This window comes from Tenrec ecaudatus, unplaced genomic scaffold (genome assembly GCF_050624435.1).
Source record: "Tenrec ecaudatus isolate mTenEca1 unplaced genomic scaffold, mTenEca1.hap1 Scaffold_546, whole genome shotgun sequence".
NCBI lineage: Eukaryota > Metazoa > Chordata > Mammalia > Afrosoricida > Tenrecidae > Tenrec > Tenrec ecaudatus.
The window spans coordinates 533,861-544,332 of NW_027459457.1; the positions used below are offsets into that span (position 1 = coordinate 533,861).

General features: G+C 41.4%; 3 non-coding genes across 3 annotated transcripts; all 3 read left to right on the forward strand.

The window, feature by feature from the left end:
- Positions 1–1,318: 1,318 nt before the first annotated feature.
- Positions 1,319–1,481, forward strand: LOC142436709 (U1 spliceosomal RNA). The gene has a single exon (XR_012782083.1). It is a non-coding gene; the product is annotated as a U1 spliceosomal RNA (small nuclear RNA).
- A 4,119-nt stretch (positions 1,482–5,600) lies between these two features.
- LOC142436692 (U1 spliceosomal RNA) lies at positions 5,601–5,763 on the forward strand. The gene has a single exon (XR_012782068.1). It is a non-coding gene; the product is annotated as a U1 spliceosomal RNA (small nuclear RNA).
- A 4,119-nt stretch (positions 5,764–9,882) lies between these two features.
- On the forward strand, positions 9,883–10,045 carry LOC142436693 (U1 spliceosomal RNA). Its single transcript, XR_012782069.1, has one exon. It is a non-coding gene; the product is annotated as a U1 spliceosomal RNA (small nuclear RNA).
- The last annotated feature ends 427 nt before the right edge of the window (positions 10,046–10,472 follow it).

Here is a 10,472-nt window from a genome sequence, read left to right on the forward strand (position 1 = left end):
TACTAGTCCTTCACTACCTGACAGTGTTTCCATGATTAGCATAAGGTTTTCAGTGGTGTATTTCGTCATCCTCAGTGTGTCCTTCGTCTAGACACCCTGCTGCGCGCTTTGCCCTTTACATGACATTGCTGGCATTGGAAATAGCAGTGACCTGCACTCTGACTTTCCCTTCTGTACCTAGCTACAAATGGACAGATTTTTAACAGGTCACAGTTTATCACCGACCCATGTACCACCCTTGAAGCAGCATTGGGGTAGATAATAAATCACGAGTAGTCCTGCACAAGGAGATGGAGCCCTCATGTCTGAGTGGTTACAAACACCAGCCGCCCCAGGCGCACAAAAGGCGCTTTCAATTCCAGTAAAGAGTTAACAACCTCAGAAACCCAGATGGGCAGTTCTTTCCACCTGCAGCCACCCACACTGCATGTCTTTGTTGAGATGGAGGAGGACATTGTGGATTGGTGTGGGACATATGGGCTAATGTTGGACTTGTACACTTGGGCTGCACTGGTTTGGGATTTTTTCTCCATGTGCATTTACCCTTTATCTAAAGCTCCCTTTTATACATTTCAGTTTCTGTGGATTTATTTCTCTAATGTACTCAGACTAACACAAGTAATATAAGAAGAGGCAGGACAAAAGTAAGCACCCGTTTCCTTTTGGGAAAGACACTAAACAGTGAAAAGCTATTTTCCAACAAGCCATCTCTGGGTGGCACAAACAGTTAAGTGCTCAATTCATAACTTAAACGATCATCTGAACCCATATCGTGGTACCTCAGAAGGCAGACCTGGTGGTTTGCTTTTGAACCCTCACAGAGCCTTGCAGCCCCTATCTAACAAGGTTCAGTTTGGCTCTGCACACCAGGTTTCAATGACTTGGAATCTACCCCACAGTAACTGTTTGGATGCAAGTATACTCAGTCCTGAGTTATGACCGGCCCCATCCTGACGATTCTGTCATGAGGCAGTTCTGACCGAAGTCAAATACCTCATGATACTAGCTTTTCTATTCTTATTTTTTTCCACAGGTAGTTAAAAGACTTTATTCGGAAGGCTTTGAAGTCAAAAGTAACACTCTTGATAGAATTTTCTTTCATCCTTTAAGTCGGCTCTGCAAATATATAATCAGTGAATTAGCTGTAAGATCAAAGATACGTTAATTTATTTAAGATAAAATATATTTTAGTTCTTAAAATTTATTCTATAAAGTACATATTTCCCTATAAATTCCCTACTTATACAAAAGAGGTAAAAAATAAATTCAAAATATAAAATCCCCAACAAAACAGTAACTGAACATCTTTTTAAAAATTGTAAAAACCTGGCAGGGGAGACACCATGATCAAGAAGGTGGTTTTCCCAGGGCGAGGCTTATCCATTGCACTCCGGATGTGCTGAACCCTGCGATTTCCCCAAATGTGGGAAACTCGACTGCATATTTGTGGTAGTGGGGGACTACGTTCGAGCTCTCCCCTGATTAAAAAAAATTGTAAAAAACTAACAAGAGAAACTAATGTGTGTGTTTGTTAATATTTATAAAAGTGAAAAATCTCTGGATGGGGGAACCCCACCCCCTAGCTTTACATATCTCACCTTCATCAGACTGTGGGGCTTGAATACTTTGGATATAAACTTACAGCTACAATGGCATTAGATGTGTGTGGTATAGCATGGGTGCATGCTACTTATGATAAACTTTCTAAAAACAGAAAGTGAAGCAGATGGTCATAATGCAGCTCATCATAAGTATAATACAGCACAACTCAGAGATTGTGTTTACTGGGTCTTTGAACTGATATGAGCCAATTGAGATGTGGGATGATGAACTGAATGTGAAATTGACCTGTTTTTTAAAAGCTTGAATGATCTGGAAGGCTAAATGGAATGGGAAAAAGTATGGTTTCAATCCTTGGAATAGTGATTTGGGGACCTTTCAGGAACCTGATTCATGATGCCAATTTACTTCCAACACTGTGGATAGTGACACACATTCAATGAAGCAAGTGCTTGACTGCCAACTTTGAGCCGGCTCTATGACTGCCTACTCAGCCTATCCAGACATTTCCTTGTAAACTGGCATTATATTTTTTTAGCCAAATAAGTTTCTAATGGCTAATTTATTCAGTTTCCATAAAACACATTATTTAATAACACTTTTTTAATCTCCACAAATGAAAATGTGGTTCTAAAGTATAATCACCAAGGTTATTGGGTAAAAGGGACTGCAGGACACAAGGTACTAGGAACTTCAGAAACCTAGGGATTTGGGCGGAAACACTGATTGAGGCACACTAAGACACCGCTTGACATGGAATAGCCCTCATGTGGTCCTACGACGTGTGATATCTAGGCAGTGAGCCCTCCTACTCAGTCACAATCTCCTATTCCTCAGAACTGTTTTGGAGTCAGGGGAGACTGCATATAAAGTCCCCAGAAAGGATCAGTGTCTAGGCTGGAGTCTGAACGCATCAATATATTAAAGATACTTGCTTCTGTTTGCATCACTTTTATCCCTATCATTCTTCTCCTGCAGCCAAAACTCAGTCCCAGGGGGATGGCAACTACAGTAACCAGACTGTTCTGTCTGACTTCTACGTTAGGACACATAGACCATCTGAATAAACCCTTTGATTCTGTGTCCCTCTCCTTCCCATAGACAAAACTGCAGCCAGCACCTGACCTTAAACCTGCAGACTAAAGGTTTGTCAAAAGTCTAGAAAGAGCAGTCAATACACTGAAAACCTAGCCTGCAGAAGAGAAGACACAGAATCAAAAGCTACAACTGAAAAAAAAAAAAAAAAAAGCTCCAGGTGGGTGTCATTCAGACAACCGATTCCAATGAAAACACTTGAGCTACTCACAGTGAAAATTGTTTTACTTCCATACTATTGTAACTCAAACAGTTTCCCATATCTCACCTCCAAATATAACTCCAGCAGATTCAAGTTTATTAAGGAAGAGGCAATTATTCTGGTGTTTCCCCTGCACCGATTATGGAGCCTCAAACAGTTTTACTATTCTCAGGTCATGCCTTAGATTTTCAACTATTTGAATGTGAAGGAAATCTTAACATGCCGCGTTTCAAAGGGTGACTTCAGTGTTGCCTCACCCAGATTTACGTTTTTCATTTCTAGAGTGCCTCAACATGAGTTTTTTTTGGGGGGTGTGGGGGAGGGTTAAGGAGCATTATCATTTTCCAACATCAGTTGTTGATGGGAAATTTTACATCCTGCAGGTTCCCGTATACAATAATTACATTAAACAATGGAGTTTTCTGTATCTTCCTGTTTTTCACATCAGGTTATGCTCACTCATATTGTTAGCTTATCACGCCAAATTTCCAAGAGGCACAGGTGTTGTTAATTGAAGGGCGGAATGATTCATTCATTGGTCACTTTAGCATTGCAAGTTCTTGAGCATCTTGATTTTGAAATTCAGTAAAGTGAGATGATGCCTTAGCCAGTTAAATGCTACTCCTTCCAAACCTCACGTACACTCAGACATATCTGAGCAGAAGCCACATTATCTACGTGAAACAGCTTTGGGTGCTCCCCAGCTATATGCAGATGCCCACCAAATATGAGATTATTTTGCTTTCTCTGACTTGGCTCTTACTAGCAGTCAGCCTCATTCCATCTCTTTTGTAGATGGTTGTGGATTCTGGGGGGCCTATGGCATAATGGTGGGCTTATGAGATTAAAAAGATCTTTGAGGGAAGTTTCTTATGTGCATTTAATATTTAATTACAACTCTCTTTTATACACGTGTGTCTGTGGATTTCCACATCTAAAGTGCACAGATTAACACATTCCCATAGCAGAGTGAACCTCCCTTCCGTCATGTCTATAGGTATTTCTCCTTCCTATGGGCAGCTGGACAGTAATTCAACTGGGAAACATCTGGTAAACCAGGACAATGGTGTTTCCCCAGCTTTCTGTGATGAGGGACCAGGACATTGGTTACCTTTGTAAAAGTCTCCTGACACGTCCTCGTGATGTCTGTTTCTGGGATCATAGAGGCTTCCTCTTCCTTGGTTGGTCTTGTTGGTAGGTACTATCCAGTTGGTCTGCTTCAAAGCAACCGCAATGTACAGGACAAGGAAAGGCTTGCCAATCCTGGGCCACCCTCATATCTTTTTGATGTTTGAACCCATCTTTGAAGCCCCCGTGGCCATGCATCGTGCAAAAGACCTGGCTCTTTGTCACTGGCCCTCCCCTTTAGTCTGACCAGAAGTGTTCGTCATCTGGCCCTCTCTCTGGCAAGGTTCTGCCTTGGTTTACTAGTCCTTCACTACCTGACAGTGTTTCCATGATTAGCATAAGGTTTTCAGTGGTGTATTTCGTCATCCTCAGTGTGTCCTTCGTCTAGACACCCTGCTGCGCGCTTTGCCCTTTACATGACATTGCTGGCATTGGAAATAGCAGTGACCTGCACTCTGACTTTCCCTTCTGTACCTAGCTACAAATGGACAGATTTTTAACAGGTCACAGTTTATCACCGACCCATGTACCACCCTTGAAGCAGCATTGGGGTAGATAATAAATCACGAGTAGTCCTGCACAAGGAGATGGAGCCCTCATGTCTGAGTGGTTACAAACACCAGCCGCCCCAGGCGCACAAAAGGCGCTTTCAATTCCAGTAAAGAGTTAACAACCTCAGAAACCCAGATGGGCAGTTCTTTCCACCTGCAGCCACCCACACTGCATGTCTTTGTTGAGATGGAGGAGGACATTGTGGATTGGTGTGGGACATATGGGCTAATGTTGGACTTGTACACTTGGGCTGCACTGGTTTGGGATTTTTTCTCCATGTGCATTTACCCTTTATCTAAAGCTCCCTTTTATACATTTCAGTTTCTGTGGATTTATTTCTCTAATGTACTCAGACTAACACAAGTAATATAAGAAGAGGCAGGACAAAAGTAAGCACCCGTTTCCTTTTGGGAAAGACACTAAACAGTGAAAAGCTATTTTCCAACAAGCCATCTCTGGGTGGCACAAACAGTTAAGTGCTCAATTCATAACTTAAACGATCATCTGAACCCATATCGTGGTACCTCAGAAGGCAGACCTGGTGGTTTGCTTTTGAACCCTCACAGAGCCTTGCAGCCCCTATCTAACAAGGTTCAGTTTGGCTCTGCACACCAGGTTTCAATGACTTGGAATCTACCCCACAGTAACTGTTTGGATGCAAGTATACTCAGTCCTGAGTTATGACCGGCCCCATCCTGACGATTCTGTCATGAGGCAGTTCTGACCGAAGTCAAATACCTCATGATACTAGCTTTTCTATTCTTATTTTTTTCCACAGGTAGTTAAAAGACTTTATTCGGAAGGCTTTGAAGTCAAAAGTAACACTCTTGATAGAATTTTCTTTCATCCTTTAAGTCGGCTCTGCAAATATATAATCAGTGAATTAGCTGTAAGATCAAAGATACGTTAATTTATTTAAGATAAAATATATTTTAGTTCTTAAAATTTATTCTATAAAGTACATATTTCCCTATAAATTCCCTACTTATACAAAAGAGGTAAAAAATAAATTCAAAATATAAAATCCCCAACAAAACAGTAACTGAACATCTTTTCAAAAATTGTAAAAACCTGGCAGGGGAGACACCATGATCAAGAAGGTGGTTTTCCCAGGGCGAGGCTTATCCATTGCACTCCGGATGTGCTGAACCCTGCGATTTCCCCAAATGTGGGAAACTCGACTGCATATTTGTGGTAGTGGGGGACTACGTTCGAGCTCTCCCCTGATTAAAAAAAATTGTAAAAAACTAACAAGAGAAACTAATGTGTGTGTTTGTTAATATTTATAAAAGTGAAAAATCTCTGGATGGGGGAACCCCACCCCCTAGCTTTACATATCTCACCTTCATCAGACTGTGGGGCTTGAATACTTTGGATATAAACTTACAGCTACAATGGCATTAGATGTGTGTGGTATAGCATGGGTGCATGCTACTTATGATAAACTTTCTAAAAACAGAAAGTGAAGCAGATGGTCATAATGCAGCTCATCATAAGTATAATACAGCACAACTCAGAGATTGTGTTTACTGGGTCTTTGAACTGATATGAGCCAATTGAGATGTGGGATGATGAACTGAATGTGAAATTGACCTGTTTTTTAAAAGCTTGAATGATCTGGAAGGCTAAATGGAATGGGAAAAAGTATGGTTTCAATCCTTGGAATAGTGATTTGGGGACCTTTCAGGAACCTGATTCATGATGCCAATTTACTTCCAACACTGTGGATAGTGACACACATTCAATGAAGCAAGTGCTTGACTGCCAACTTTGAGCCGGCTCTATGACTGCCTACTCAGCCTATCCAGACATTTCCTTGTAAACTGGCATTATATTTTTTTAGCCAAATAAGTTTCTAATGGCTAATTTATTCAGTTTCCATAAAACACATTATTTAATAACACTTTTTTAATCTCCACAAATGAAAATGTGGTTCTAAAGTATAATCACCAAGGTTATTGGGTAAAAGGGACTGCAGGACACAAGGTACTAGGAACTTCAGAAACCTAGGGATTTGGGCGGAAACACTGATTGAGGCACACTAAGACACCGCTTGACATGGAATAGCCCTCATGTGGTCCTACGACGTGTGATATCTAGGCAGTGAGCCCTCCTACTCAGTCACAATCTCCTACTCCTCAGAACTGTTTTGGAGTCAGGGGAGACTGCATATAAAGTCCCCAGAAAGGATCAGTGTCTAGGCTGGAGTCTGAACGCATCAATATATTAAAGATACTTGCTTCTGTTTGCATCACTTTTATCCCTATCATTCTTCTCCTGCAGCCAAAACTCAGTCCCAGGGGGATGGCAACTACAGTAACCAGACTGTTCTGTCTGACTTCTACGTTAGGACACATAGACCATCTGAATAAACCCTTTGATTCTGTGTCCCTCTCCTTCCCATAGACAAAACTGCAGCCAGCACCTGACCTTAAACCTGCAGACTAAAGGTTTGTCAAAAGTCTAGAAAGAGCAGTCAATACACTGAAAACCTAGCCTGCAGAAGAGAAGACACAGAATCAAAAGCTACAACTGAAAAAAAAAAAAAAAAAAGCTCCAGGTGGGTGTCATTCAGACAACCGATTCCAATGAAAACACTTGAGCTACTCACAGTGAAAATTGTTTTACTTCCATACTATTGTAACTCAAACAGTTTCCCATATCTCACCTCCAAATATAACTCCAGCAGATTCAAGTTTATTAAGGAAGAGGCAATTATTCTGGTGTTTCCCCTGCACCGATTATGGAGCCTCAAACAGTTTTACTATTCTCAGGTCATGCCTTAGATTTTCAACTATTTGAATGTGAAGGAAATCTTAACATGCCGCGTTTCAAAGGGTGACTTCAGTGTTGCCTCACCCAGATTTACGTTTTTCATTTCTAGAGTGCCTCAACATGAGTTTTTTTTGGGGGGTGTGGGGGAGGGTTAAGGAGCATTATCATTTTCCAACATCAGTTGTTGATGGGAAATTTTACATCCTGCAGGTTCCCGTATACAATAATTACATTAAACAATGGAGTTTTCTGTATCTTCCTGTTTTTCACATCAGGTTATGCTCACTCATATTGTTAGCTTATCACGCCAAATTTCCAAGAGGCACAGGTGTTGTTAATTGAAGGGCGGAATGATTCATTCATTGGTCACTTTAGCATTGCAAGTTCTTGAGCATCTTGATTTTGAAATTCAGTAAAGTGAGATGATGCCTTAGCCAGTTAAATACTACTCCTTCCAAACCTCACGTACACTCAGACATATCTGAGCAGAAGCCACATTATCTACGTGAAACAGCTTTGGGTGCTCCCCAGCTATATGCAGATGCCCACCAAATATGAGATTATTTTGCTTTCTCTGACTTGGCTCTTACTAGCAGTCAGCCTCATTCCATCTCTTTTGTAGATGGTTGTGGATTCTGGGGGGCCTATGGCATAATGGTGGGCTTATGAGATTAAAAAGATCTTTGAGGGAAGTTTCTTATGTGCATTTAATATTTAATTACAACTCTCTTTTATACACGTGTGTCTGTGGATTTCCACATCTAAAGTGCACAGATTAACACATTCCCATAGCAGAGTGAACCTCCCTTCCGTCATGTCTATAGGTATTTCTCCTTCCTATGGGCAGCTGGACAGTAATTCAACTGGGAAACATCTGGTAAACCAGGACAATGGTGTTTCCCCAGCTTTCTGTGATGAGGGACCAGGACATTGGTTACCTTTGTAAAAGTCTCCTGACACGTCCTCGTGATGTCTGTTTCTGGGATCATAGAGGCTTCCTCTTCCTTGGTTGGTCTTGTTGGTAGGTACTATCCAGTTGGTCTGCTTCAAAGCAACCGCAATGTACAGGACAAGGAAAGGCTTGCCAATCCTGGGCCACCCTCATATCTTTTTGATGTTTGAACCCATCTTTGAAGCCCCCGTGGCCATGCATCGTGCAAAAGACCTGGCTCTTTGTCACTGGCCCTCCCCTTTAGTCTGACCAGAAGTGTTCGTCATCTGGCCCTCTCTCTGGCAAGGTTCTGCCTTGGTTTACTAGTCATTCACTACCTGACAGTGTTTCCATGATTAGCATAAGGTTTTCAGTGGTGTATTTCGTCATCCTCAGTGTGTCCTTCGTCTAGACACCCTGCTGCGCGCTTTGCCCTTTACATGACATTGCTGGCATTGGAAATAGCAGTGACCTGCACTCTGACTTTCCCTTCTGTACCTAGCTACAAATGGACAGATTTTTAACAGGTCACAGTTTATCACCGACCCATGTACCACCCTTGAAGCAGCATTGGGGTAGATAATAAATCACGAGTAGTCCTGCACAAGGAGATGGAGCCCTCATGTCTGAGTGGTTACAAACACCAGCCGCCCCAGGCGCACAAAAGGCGCTTTCAATTCCAGTAAAGAGTTAACAACCTCAGAAACCCAGATGGGCAGTTCTTTCCACCTGCAGCCACCCACACTGCATGTCTTTGTTGAGATGGAGGAGGACATTGTGGATTGGTGTGGGACATATGGGCTAATGTTGGACTTGTACACTTGGGCTGCACTGGTTTGGGATTTTTTCTCCATGTGCATTTACCCTTTATCTAAAGCTCCCTTTTATACATTTCAGTTTCTGTGGATTTATTTCTCTAATGTACTCAGACTAACACAAGTAATATAAGAAGAGGCAGGACACAAGTAAGCACCCGTTTCCTTTTGGGAAAGACACTAAACAGTGAAAAGCTATTTTCCAACAAGCCATCTCTGGGTGGCACAAACAGTTAAGTGCTCAATTCATAACTTAAACGATCATCTGAACCCATATCGTGGTACCTCAGAAGGCAGACCTGGTGGTTTGCTTTTGAACCCTCACAGAGCCTTGCAGCCCCTATCTAACAAGGTTCAGTTTGGCTCTGCACACCAGGTTTCAATGACTTGGAATCTACCCCACAGTAACTGTTTGGATGCAAGTATACTCAGTCCTGAGTTATGACCTGCCCCATCCTGACGATTCTGTCATGAGGCAGTTCTGACCGAAGTCAAATACCTCATGATACTAGCTTTTCTGTTCTTATTTTTTTCCACAGGTAGTTAAAAGACTTTATTAGGAAAGGTTTGAAGTCAAAAGTAACACTCTTGATAGAATTTTCTTTCATCCTTTAAGTCGGCTCTGCAAATATATAATCAGTGATTTAGCTGTAAGATCAAACATACGTTAATTTATTTAAGATAAAATATATTTTAGTTCTTAAAATTTATTCCATAAAGTACATATTTCCCTATAAATTCCCTACTTATACAAAAGAGGTAAAAAATAAACACAAAATATAAAATCCCCAACAAAACAGCAACTGAACATCTTTTTAAAAATTGTAAAAACCTGGCAGGGGAGACACCATGATCAAGAAGGTGGTTTTCCCAGGGCGAGGCTTATCCATTGCACTCCGGATGTGCTGAACCCTGCGATTTCCCCAAATGTGGGAAACTCGACTGCATATTTGTGGTAGTGGGGGACTACGTTCGAGCTCTCCCCTGATTAAAAAAAATTGTAAAAAACTAACAAGAGAAACTAATGTGTGTGTTTGTTAATATTTATAAAAGTGAAAAATCTCTGGATGGGGGACTCCCACCCCCTAGCTTCACATATCTCACCTTCATCAGACTGTGGGGCTTGAATATTTTGGATATAAACTTACAGCTACAATGGCATTAGATGTGTGTGGTATAGCATGGGTGCATGCTACTTATGATAAACTTTCTAAAAACAGAAAGTGAAGCAGATGGTCATAATGCAGCTCATCATAAGTATAATACAGCACAACTCAGAGATTGTGTTTACTGGGTCTTTGAACTGATATGAGCCAATTGAGATGTGGGATGATGAACTGAATGTGAAATTGACCTGTTTTTTAAAAGCTTGAATGATCTGGAAGGCTAAATGGAATGGGAAAAAGTATGGTTT